Genomic DNA, 12,667 nt, shown 5'->3' on the forward strand with positions numbered 1-12,667 from the left:
GAGAGTTAGAACGCACCATTGTTAAGCCCGCAAAAGGCTGAGGGGAGCAGGGAAGAGTCTATTGTGTTTGTAAACAATATGTTCCACAGAACATGACCTGGGTCATTGCTTTCAGTATCCAACTACAAAAATGAGAAGTTGGATTGATCCAGATGATCAAGCGGGGAAGAAGCTGAACGTGTTAGAGGACAGTTGAAGAGCTGGCTCGTGGCTTTCATCTTGACAAGGAACATTCAGTGTTCTAAAGAGGTTGAAGTACACGACATGCAGGGAGAGATGTGAAAAGTATAAAAAGAATGTGTGATGATCAAGTTCCTGGACCAAGTCCAAGGTAGAGGCATGGAGCAGGTCTTCAAAGTGAGAGAGAAAAACTTGCCTAGAATGTCACTGTTATTTACATGCTGTGGGATGTGATATGGCTTGAATTTTCTCCCCAAAATGGTATGTTGGAAACTTAACCCTCGATGCATAGTGTTCAGGGGTGGGGCCTCCTGGGAAGTGTTTAGGTGACAAGGGCTCTACCCTAATGAACTCCGATTAAAGGTCTTGAGGCAACAAGGCGAAGTGACCTCTTGCTCTCTTGCCCTCTCACATTCCCTTGGCTTTGGGCCATGGCTGATGCAGCAAGAAGGCTTTGCCAGGTGCTGGCACATTGATGTTCGACTGCTCAGCCTACAGAACTGACCATCCACAATTACCCGTTCTTTGTATTTTTTTTTTAAAGTTATTTATTTACTTAAAGGCAGAGTTACAGAAAGAGAGTAAAGGAGATCTCCCATCCACTGATTCACTCCCCTGTTGGTTGCAAGAGCCAGGACTGGGCCAGGCTGAAGCTAGGGACCTAGAATTTCATTCAAGTCTCCCATGTGGGCAGCAGGGGCCCAAATACTTGGACCATCTTCCACTGCTTTCCCAGGTGTGCTAGCAGGAAGCTGGATTGGAAGCACAGCAACTGGGACTTGAATCAGCATCCATATGGGATGCTAGCATTGCAGGCAGTGGCCTAACGCACTGCACTCAAGGCTGGCCCGCAGTCTGCGGGGTTCTATCACAGCAATAAAACATAGAACAAGACAGGGTGGAAAGCTGAGGAGCATGAGTCAAGGTTTTTGAATTCTCATCTGATAAGCCTAAAGTCATTTAAAGTAAAAAACAACCACAGAATATTGTATGTACTAAAAAAATCAATAACTTCACCAAAAAGAGCACAAAATGAAAGCATTTGTCTGTTAGCTGTAAGACTTTCAGGTGTGGAATTTGAAGCATTTGTCTGGGATAATGCAAAAGCCAGGACTGTAAATGACTTTGGGTTAGACCAGGTTTCCAGTCTTGGTACAATTTACTATTTACATTATTCATCTAAGTTTTATTTATCTCACCTATAAAATGACAAATAATAGTACACACCTCCCGAAGTTGTCATGCAAGTAGCATGATAAATGTAATGATTGTCCACATCCACACTGCTTGGCACACAATAATTTCCTGAATGATGCTGCCGCTTATTAAACACAATTCATTATTTTGAGTGCAAGCAAATGTGTATGAGTTTCCTAGTCTATCACTGGCAGTGGCCAGCTTGCCTTGGTTCCTTTTTACTTACAGAGTAACGGCTTACAGTTCAGAGAAACAAAAGTAAGGATAGTAAAGCAAAAGTTTATTGAAATATGTGCCAAATGAGGATCAGTGCAATGAGCACATGGCCCTGTAGGTACAGTAAAGGGAAAGATGTCCCAAGAGAGGTATGGGCCAGTACAGAGCACACGGCAACATTTCCTCCCTATTTGGAAGGTTTTTTTTTTTTTTTAAGATTTGTTTATTTACTTGAAAGTTAGAGTTACAAATAAGGAGAGGCAGAGAGAGAGAGAGAGGTCTTCCATCCTCTGGTTCACTCCCCAGACAGCCGCATTGGCCGGAGCTGCATTGATCCGAAGCCAGGAGCCAGGAGCTTCTTCCAGGTCTCCCACGTGGGTGCGGGGGCCCAAGCACTTGGGCCATCTTCTACTGCTTTCCCAGGCCATAGCAGAGAGCTGGATCAGAAGTGAAGCAGCTGGGACTCGAACCAGTGCCCTTATAGGATGCCGGCACTGCAGGCATCGGCTTTAACCCACACACGCTAATTTCTAACTTCCGATTTAACAACTGTACTTTTTAAACAAATATTTGAGCTCTTGGTTGGAGTCCAGTTTTTGTTTTTAAAGATTTATTTATTTATTTGAAAGGCAGAGTTAGAGAGATGGAGAGATCTTCCATCCTCTCGTTCACCCCACAAATGGCCATAATGGCCTGGAGCCAGTAGCTTGGAACCCCATCTGAGTCTCCCACAGAGGTGACGGATCTAAGCACTTGGGCCATCTTCTGCTGCTTTCTCAGGCACATTAGCAGGGATTTGGTTGGGAAGTGGAGTAACCAGGACTTGAACCTGTGCTCATATGGGATGCCAGTGTTCAGGTGGCAGCTTAACCCCAGAGCCACAATGGCGGCCCCTAACTCTACTTCTGTTAATACCAAGCATGTGTCAAATTTTTCCCTTAAACCTCCTTGGAGGGGCTGCTGTAGAACCCCCCAAATCTGGGCCTGCTTGCCCAAGGTGTGGAAGCCAATCATTGGCACTCAGGTGGGAGAAGAAAGCAGGTATTTACTTGAAAAGTGGAGACTAAGGGGCCAGGCAGCTGTCGCTTAATTCCTGGGTTCCCAGGGGGAGTAAAGGCAGATGTCTTTGACTCACTTTATAGGGGTTTGGTTTCATCACCATCACAGGCATTACAAATTTGCAAATAAACAGAAATGCCCGAGGGACCCGAGAAATGTCCTTCCTCTCCACCCCCGGCTCTTTCTATACTGGCTTCACTCTCCAACTTCTGAGTCAAAAATGTATCATCCACTGCTCTCTCTTACCTGTTTCGCCTGTGGACTTCTGCTCTTTCCTTTCGCAGACAACGCAGTCAGTGGCTTACTTTGACTCGTCATTACACAAGTTCAGGGCCATCGCCCTTCCTAGAGATCCTGTGCAAGTGTACATTTGCAGCATTCATGAACACAGCCCAGAAAAACACTAAAAGAAAGGAGGCCAAGGTTAAGACCTAAATCTAAGTAAAAAGTAAGTGTAGATGGCATAAGTTAAGGCAGAAACTAAAAGCTCCTTGGATTTTCAATTTACGTTTTAATGGCTTCTGAGAGTTGCAAAGACTGTTTACCCCCAGCAACACTCACTAGCTCCTCGGGTGTCCTGGCAGACTTTTTCTTTCTTTCCATTTTGTATACAAGTCCAGAGGACTCCTCAGTTCATTGTGGAATCAGATTCCACGGAGTTATATTTCACCCATTTAAAAATTCCACCTTTTTTATTTTCTTTATCTGGATGTCTCAGCTTCAATTTCCACCCTCCACGTGTCTGTGCCCAAATTTCACAGCCGGTGCTCTCTCTCCTGAAATTTTGATACACGGAAAGGATGCTAAAACCCGCTTTTCCCGAACCCACTCCACCCAACTCCAGACGAAGGGAGACTGAAACCGAAACTTAAGTGCTTCTTAGCGAGGAAAGGAAACCGAAACCCATTCGCTAGGTTTAAAGCACGGGCTGCGATGCCAGGAGCGCCCAGTCGGATGCCGGGTCCAGGATCCCGCTGGAGCGCTTCCAGGACTCTGCACCTGGTCACTTTCCTGCACTCCCACCTTGCGGGGCGCGCCGCTCAGCGGCTGTCTGGACGCAGCAGGTCCGGGGTCCCAGGTCATGGGTCCAGGGTAGTGAGGAGTGGGAGGAGCTTAGGGGCTGGCGTGGGGGGCGTCAAGATGAGCCGTAGCGCCAGGGAGGGGCGTGGAGCGGAGCTGCCCCACGGTGCTTGCGGATCTTTGTCCACGCTGGGTGCAGCGCCTGCAGCCCCTGGGCGCCTGGAGGGGCGGCGCTGCGGGGGATGGCGGAGGTGACCGAGGGCTGCAGCGAAAGAGCCCCCCCGCAGGAGGTGGAGGCGGCGTGGGGGGCGCGGTCTGAGGCTTGTAGGAGGAGAGAGCTCGAGGCCTGCCTGAGGAACCTGGGCAGTGGAGGAGAAACCAAAGGACGTGAGGTGTGAGCCCAGCAGGTCAAGCCTGGACGCCGACAGCGGCCAGTGCGCGTTTTTCTCCAAGCAGCGTCTGGGAGCCTCTCCTGACTTGCAGCCTGGGAACCTGAGTCCTAATGGGATCCCCCAGACGATGCCTGGGCAGCTTCAGCAACTTGAAACAGTGTCTCTCTTAACATTTCCTGAAAGGAATGTATTCAAGGCCTGGAGACAGGCTTTGGTTTTCCATTGCAGCGTGACAAATGGTCACAAGCTGAGTGGCTGAAAGCAAGACTCAGGTATTACTTGGCAGTTTCGGTGGAACAGGGCCAGGCACGGGTAGCTTAGACCTCTCTGGGGCTCCCATTCCAGGCCTTGGGTGCTTATTCAGGCTGTAGAAGAGCTCAGCTCCTCTGGCCTCAGGGTTGAGATGCCTGCGACTGTTGGCTGCGGATTGCACTCAGCCTTGAGAGCCCACTCTGATGTCCTAGCCACTGGGCCCCTTTACAAGGTGGCTGTAGGTGTTGAAAGTTTGCAGTAAAAGCTCCCTTGCCTACCGTGATGGAGTGCAACACAATGTAACTAACCCCGGGAGAGACTGTCCCTTACAGTCGCAGGTCCTGCTCCTACAGGAGGGCTGGAGATGCACAGAGCCCCTGTTCCAGGATTGTTGGTGACTTGGAGACCATCTTAAGATCCTGCCCACAGGGGTTCAGCCTTTGTCCAGGCAGTGCTTTGTGAATTGCATCCAGCGGCTCCTCCACTCGGCTCCGGGACGTGATAGATATTTCCCCTTCCTTCCCTCCTTCTCTCTCCCTCTTTCCTCCCCGCCCTTCTTTTGCCATCTAAGCTTGCTTGATTCAGAATCCATATACCACTCGGACATGTCTGTGATTGGATGACATGTCTTTTAAGTTCCTTTAATCTCTTCTGTTCCCCTTTCATGTATTTTATTTTTTTAATATGTGAGTTGTTTTTGCACGACATGTACAGTTTCTCCTAGTCTTTGTGTGATTCAACAAATTTCTCTGTTCTCCAAACATCTTGTAATCCTTTGATGAGCATTTTTCTCAGATTCAGGTTTGGTTGGGGGAGATGAATGAGGGTACTTTAGTAGGCACTTGTCTGTTATTGTTGTGGTCTCACCTAAAAAGACCAAAACTGTTCATTCATTAAGAATTGTCAAATGGTTACATCCTATTATTCCTTCTCTGTTAATCAACTAGATTACTTGTTGTGGTTGGTTTTTTTTTTTTAAAAAAGATTTATTGTATTTATTTGAAAGGCAGAGTTAGAGACAGGAAGAGACAGAGAGAGATCTTCCATCTGCTGGTTCACTTCCTAAATGGCCGCAAGGGCCAGAGTTGAGCCAATCTGATGCCAGGAGCCAGGAACTTCTTCTGGGTCTCCCATGTGGGTGCAGGGGCCCAAGGACTTGAGCTGGCTTCCACTACTTTTCCAGGCCATTAACAGAGAGCTGGATTGGAAGTGGAGCAGCCAGGACTCTAACTGATCTCCATATGTGTTGTCAGTGCAGCAGGTGGCAACTCAGCCTGCTATGCCGCAGCACTAGCCCCTGGATAGCTTCTAGAAACCAAACATTTACTAGTTGATGATCAGTGATGCAATATTTAAGGGAAAGGCAGGATAACTTCTTGATTCCAGAAATCATTAATTTTTGATACATAATCTTTAAGGAATTTATTAATACATTAGATTCTCAGGGTCACCGCAAATAATTACTACAACATACTTCTCATCAATTCCCATATTAATGTGATACTAATTCAGAGAGAACAGATTCAGTGCAGTTCACAGATACAATTCTATAGATACAAGGATACTTCCTCCCCTTCCCTCCTCCCTGCATCTCTTTCTTCCTGGTAAAGTTTGAGATAATTTTAATTTATATTATAATTGGAGGCTTATCACTTCATTAAATAAAGAGTTCAACAAACAAATAGTAGAAGGACTATAGTTCAGCAGGCATATAGGCAAGGGCTATAAACAATAATCAAAAGAAAAGTGTCCATTTCACTCATATACAGAACATTTTAAAACAAAACATTAGAATTATAGATGTAGGGCCGGCTCGTGGCTCAACAGGCTAATCCTCCGCCTTGCGGCGCCTGCACACCAGGTTCTAGTCCTGGTTGGGGTGCTGGATTCTGTCCCGGTTGCCCCTCTTCCAGGCCAGCTCTCTGCTATGGCCCGGGAGTGCAGTGGAGGATGGCCCAAGTGCTTGGGCCCTGCACCCCATGGGAGACCAGGAGAAGCACCTGACTCCTGCCTTCGGATCAACGCGGTGCGCCAGCCACGGCGGCCATTGGAGGGTGAACCAACGGAAAAGGAAGACCTTTCTCTCTGTCTCTCTCTCTCTCTCACTGTCCACTCTGCCTGTCAAAAATAAAAATAAAAAAAATTATAGATGTATATCTACATATGTATGTATATATATATGTATATATATATATATATATATATATATATATATATATATAAACTACCACATATAAGAGAAAACGTGTTACTTTTCTTTCTGGGTCTGGCTTATTACACTTAGCATAATGATCAATATTTGCATCCATTTCATTACAAATGTCAGGATTTCATTTTTTTTTATGGTTGAGCAATAGTCCATTGTGTACATAACACATTTTCTTTATTCAGTCATCAGTTGATGGACATCTAGGTGGATTCCATATCTTAGCTATAAAGCTATAAAGATGGGAGTACAGGTAGCCCTTTCATATGCAAATTTCATTTTCTTTGGATGTATTTCCAGGAGTAGGGTAGCTGGGTCATAATGTAGATCTATTGTTAGTTTTCAGAGGAATCTCCATACTATCCTCCATTATGGTTGTACCAGCTCACATTTCTATCAAATGTACCCTCTCCTCCACATGCTTGGCAGAATTTGTTATGTTTTTATTTTTGTATGAAAACCATTCAAACTGGGATGAGGTGAAACCTCATGGTGGTTTATTTATGATATGTCTTGAAGTTTGTTTTCATTATTTAAGATTGTTTGGGCTGTTTGGGATCTTGTTTATTTCCATATGAATTCAAGGATTTTTTTTCTAGAGTTGTGAAAATTATCCTTGGTATTTTGAGTTGTATCTCATTGAATCTGTAAATTTCTTTGGATATGGGCATTTGGATGACCTTAATTCTTCCAACTCATGAACATGGAACATATTCCCATTTCTCATGTCTTCATCTATTTCTTCCTTTAATTTTTTGTAATTTTCATTGTACAGATCATTCATATTGTTCGTTAAATTTATCCCAAGATATTTAACTTTTTTGTAGCTATTATGAATGGGGTTAATTTTACATGTTCTTTCTCAGCCAGAGCATTGTTAGTATATAATAATGCTATTGATTTTGTGCCCTGCAACTTTGTACATTCTCTTATGAGTTCCAGTGGTTTCTTAGTGGGGTCTTTTGGTTCCTCCTATATAAAGGATCATGTCATCAAATTTGTATTCCATTGATTTCTTTTTATTGGCTCTGGTTAAAACTTCTAGAACTATAATGAATAATAATTGTGAGAGCGAGCATCCTCCTCTGGTTCTGGATCTTAGTGGAAATGCTTCCAACTTTTCCCCATTCAATATTATGCTGGCTGTGTGTTTGCCATATATTATGTTGATTGTGCTGAGGTATGATCCTTTTATATCCACTTTTTTTTTTAGTATAAAAGAATAGTGTGTTTTGTCAAATGCTTTCTCTGCATCTATTGAGATATCATATGGTTTTTATCCTTCATTTTGTTGATACAATCATATTTATTGTTTTGCATATGTTGAACAATCCCTGCATCCTGGGGTAAATCCCACTTGGTATGGGTGGATGATCTTTTTGATGTGTTGTTGAATTTGATATTTATATGTGTTGTTGAATTTGATATTTATATTAGTTTATATTAGTTTACATATAGTTTATAGTTCTGTATTTTGTCGGTTTCTCTGATTTTGAAGTTAAGGTAATCCTGGTCTCATAGAATAAGTTTGTAAGGGTTCCCTCCCTTCAATTGTTTTGAATAAAATGAAATTAGTTGTTCCCTGAAGGTCTGGTAAAGCCATCTGGTCCTGGACTTTTCTTTATTGCGAGGCTCTTTATTACTGATTCAATCTTGGTTATTGGCCTATTCAGGTTTTCTATGTATTTGAGTCTCAATTTTGTTAAATTATACATGCCCCAAAATCTATTCATTTGTTTATAATAATTCCTAATTATTCTTTGTATTTCTGTGGTGTCTGTTGTAACATCTCTTCTTTACATCTCTGATTTTGTTAATTTGGGTCTTTTCTTCATTTCACTGATGTTTTGTGTAATATTTTTGATTTCTATATTGTTCATTTCTTCTCTAATTTTTATTCATTTCTCCTGCCGATTTTGGGTTTGGCTTGTTCTTGTTTTTCTAGGTCCTTGAGATGCATTGTTAGATCATTTATTCCATACCTTTCCAATTTTTTGACATAGGCAATTATAGTTATAAACCTTCCTCTTAATACTGCTTTTGTTGTATCTCATAAACTTAATATGTTGCAGTTTCATTTTCATTCATTTCAAGGAATTTTTAAAGTTTTCCTTTTGATTTCTTCTGTGAGCCATTGTTCATTCAGGAGCATGTTATTTAGTCTCAATGTGATTGTATATTTTCTTGAGTTCTTTTGTTGTTAATTTCAGGCTTCATTCCATTGTGGTTAGAAAGGATAAATGATAGGATTTCAGTTATTTAAAATTTGTGTTTGGCTTGTTTTATGTCCTGTTATATGGTGTGTCCAGGAGAATATTACATACACTGACAAAAACACTATTCTGTAGCTGTGGGATGAAATGCTCTGTAGATATCTCTTAGGTTCATTTGCTCTATACTGCAGATTAGTTCTGTTGTTTCTTCATTGAGATTTTTGTCTAGCTGATCTGTTCATTGATGAAAGTGGGGTGTTGAAGTCTCCCATTATTACTGTATTGGAGGATTTGATAAAACAGGGTGCCCTGGCATTGGGTACATATGCATTTACTGTAGTCACATCTTTTTGTTGAATTGGTCCACTAATCATTGCATAATGACCAACTTTTTCTCTTTTAACAGTTTTTAATGTAAAATCTACATTACCTGGACAGGCACTGTGGCACAGTGAATTAAGCCATGGCCTGCATGGGCACTGGTTTGAGCCCCTGCTGCTCTATTTCTGGTCCAGCACCCTGCTAATATGCCTGGGAAAGCAGTGGAGGATGGCCCAAGTCCTAGGGGCCCCATACGCATGAGGAAAACCTGGAAGAAGTTCCTGGATCCTAGCTTTGGCCTGGCCCTGCCTTGGTAGTTACAGCCATTTGGGCAGTGAACCAGTGGATAGATCTTTCTCTGTCTCTCCTTCTTTCTCTCTGTAACTGTACCTTTCAAATAAGCAAACACGTATTAAAAAAAAAAAAGCTTTATTTTATCTGACATGAGAATAGCTGCTCTTGCTCATTTCTGATTTCCATTTGCATGGCATATCTTTTTCCATTCTTATTCTTTCAGTCTGCACATACGTTTATTGGTGAAGTATATTTCTTTTTTTTAAGATTTATTTATTTATTTGTGGGTCAGAGTTACACACAGAGAGAAGGAGAAACAGAGAGAGAGAGAGAGAGAGAGAGAGAGGTCTTCCATCTGTTGGTTCACTCCCCACTGGCCGCAATGGCTGGAGCTGTGCCAATCTGAAGCCAGGAGCCAGGAGCTTCCTCTGGGTCTTCCCATGCGGATGCAGGGGCCCAAGGACTTGGGCCATCTTGTACTGCTTTCCCAGGCCATAACAGAGAGCTGGATTGAAAGTGGAGTAGCTGGGACTTCAACCAGAGCCAATATTGGATGCTGGCATTGCAGGCAGTGGCTTTACCCACTATGCCACAGTGCCTGCCCCGAAGTATATTTCTTGTAGACAGCATTTAGATGGGTCTTATTTTTTTTATCCAGTCAGCCAGTCTGTGCCTTTTAATCACACAGAATATAGTCCATTTCCATTCAAAGTTATTGTTGGTAAGTAATGGCTTGGTCCTGCCATTTTTCCAGGCATACTCCTTTATTTGTTTTGAATCTCCTTTGTTCTGTTGTTGCTGTTGTTGTTTTAAAGATTTACTTATTTATTTGAAAGGTAGATTTACATCAGAGAGAGGGAGAGAGAGATCTTCAACCTGCTGGTTCACTCCCCAAATGGCCACAATGGCCAAAGCTGGACCCATCCAAGCTATGAGTCAGGATCTTCCTCTGGGTCTCCCACATGGGTGCCAGGGCCCTAGCACTTGGGCCATCCTACACTGCTTTCCTGGGCCCATGCCACCAGCAGGGAGCTGGATTGGAAGTGAAGCAGTCAGGACTTGAACCAGTGTGCATATGAGACGCTTAACCTACTGCACCACAGTGCTGGCCCCTTCTTTGTTCTGTTACCAAGAGGTTTTCTGCCCTCACATTCTTTCATGTTGCTGAAAGAATGTTTTTCTGTGTTCCTGCGTGTAGTACATCTTTAAGTATCATTTGTAAGGCTGGCTGGGTGGTGACAAATTCTTTTTATTTTTGCTTCTTGGCAGGTCTTATTTCACTTTCATTTATGAATGAGAGCTTCCCTGGATAAAGTATTATGGAATGACAGTTTTTCTATTTTAGGACTTGAACTCTATCTTTTGATTCTCTTCTGGCCTGTAGCATTTCTGTTGAGGAATCTTGTTAAAGATGGCCGATCTTTAAAGGGGACCTGACATTTCTGTCTTGCATATTTCAGGATAGTCTCTCTATGTTTGACTTTTGAAAGTTTGACTATAATGCATGTGGTGAGGATCTTTTCTGATGTTGCCTATTTTGGGATCTCTGTGTTTTCTGTATTTGGATGTCCATGTCCTTCTCCAGAGTGGAGAAATTTTCTGCTGTCATTTCACTGAATATGTTGTCTAAGTCATTATTTCAGGAACTGCTAAGACTCATGTATTTGATCATTTGATGGTATCCCATAGTTCCTGAACACTGTGTTCTAATTTTTGCTTCTTGTTTTGTCTGACTGAGATATTTCAAAACACATGTCTTCTAGATTGAGATTCTTTCTTTAGTCTCACTGAATCTATTAAGGCTTTCAAATGTATTTTACATTTGACTTATCAAATATTTCATTTCTAATATTTCTGTCTGGTTCTCCTTCAATATCTCTTTCCACACAGAATTCTCATCCATGTCTTGTATGGATTTTCTTTCTCCACGTAACCATATCTCTGTGTTCTTGAGTCACTTTACAGTCATTTCATCAGTCTCCCCTTCTTCACAGTCCAATATTAATGCATTATAGTGTTCCTTTTGGGGAGTCAAATTACCGTCCTTTTTTTCATATTTTTTTTTTTGTGTGTGTGTTTCTACATTGGTGTTTACATACATTCACTTACCTTTTTATTATTGAAGACTTTGCTTTTGGAAACATGCCTCTTTGGGTTGGTGGAGTGCCTGAGACTCACCCTGGGGTTCCAGGGGTGTATCCTGGGTGGGAGCAGGGAGCTCTGGCCACTGTTTGTGGGTGGGGTAACAGTCCATGTGTCTGCCAGGATGGGTGTGGTGCGGCACCTCTGACAGTAGGGGGGAGGGGATGTTAGTTGGGTGCGCAGGCTCCGTGAGCTCACTCCAGGCAAAGAAGGACTGGGATCGTGAACACACTAGTCAACTTCAATATCTGCCGCCGCCCCTGACATACACTCTCACAGAGGCCACAAGAGTGGTCTCCAATTTACCCAGAGAGCAAAGCAAAGGTTGGGGATTGTCAGGACAGAGACATCTAGACAAGTTGAGGGAGCCGGCAAGTTCTGATTGGTGTGCAGCAACCACCATGTGAAACTCGTGTTAAGGTCACAGGTAGCAGTTACATGGACAATTGCTAAGGAGAATAAAGTAGTCTTAGCAACACGGCCAGATCTTTGGCTGATTGGCCTAGCAGGGCATTTCCTGAAATAGTCACTATGACCCAAGTGTTTTCTCCTTGTGGACTCGTGATCCTGTTAAATGAGTATGATAAGAATGTTTTTATTTGCGTTGTTCATTTCCATGGTGTATACTCATTCAGCAGTTATTACAGATGTACAGACGGCTATTTTTATTTTCGTAGCATGTTTCTGTCTCAAATGAAAGGAAACTCTCATTCCATTGAAAAAGGGATAATGATTCTGAATTCTTTTTGTTTCTAAGATTTATTTGTGTCTTTGAAAGGCAAAGTTACAGAGAGAGGAGGAAAGAAATCTTCCATTCATTGGTTCACTCCCCAAATGGCCACAATGGCTGGGGTTGGATGAGGCTGAAACTAGGAGCCAAGCGCCTCATCCAGGTCTCCCATGTTGGTGGCAGGGGCCCAAACTCTTGGGTCATCCTCCGTTACCTTCCCAGGCACATTAGCAGGGAACTGGATTGGGAGTGGAGCAGCTGGGACTTGGACCAGTGCCCACATGGGATGCCAGCACTGTAGGCAGTGGCTTAACCTGCTTCGCCACAGTGCCAATAAGTGTTGAGGTGTGGATGTGCTTAGGGTAAAGTTTAATATGGAAGATTTACTGAATGGGTAGGTGGGAGGAGACTAGCAGGCTGGTTATGAAATCCCATACTTTTCAAA

At 43.1% G+C, this 12,667-nt stretch overlaps 1 protein-coding gene and 1 long non-coding RNA gene across 8 annotated transcripts in view; one reads left to right on the forward strand and one right to left on the reverse strand.

Annotated features, from left to right (window-relative positions):
- Positions 1 to 1,665: 1,665 nt before the first annotated feature.
- On the reverse strand, positions 1,666 to 3,913 carry LOC133774951 (uncharacterized). The gene is made up of 3 exons (XR_009868187.1): positions 3,676 to 3,913; positions 2,899 to 3,055; positions 1,666 to 2,030 (listed from the first exon to the last, which is right to left on the reverse strand). It is a non-coding gene; the product is annotated as an uncharacterized LOC133774951 (long non-coding RNA).
- The window catches only part of LOC133774949 (probable ATP-dependent RNA helicase DDX60), a 97,184-nt gene continuing 88,085 nt past the window's right edge, over positions 3,569 to 12,667 (forward strand). For 6 of the 7 annotated variants that reach the window (XM_062212975.1, XM_062212977.1, XM_062212979.1 and 3 more), the window contains exon 1: positions 3,569 to 3,716. The gene's annotated coding sequence lies outside the window, so the exon portion shown is untranslated. Of the gene's footprint in view, positions 3,717 to 4,075; positions 4,337 to 12,667 lie in introns of those variants that run through there. The other variant, XM_062212976.1, reaches the window with a different exon arrangement.

This window comes from Lepus europaeus, chromosome 16 (assembly GCF_033115175.1).
Source record: "Lepus europaeus isolate LE1 chromosome 16, mLepTim1.pri, whole genome shotgun sequence".
NCBI lineage: Eukaryota > Metazoa > Chordata > Mammalia > Lagomorpha > Leporidae > Lepus > Lepus europaeus.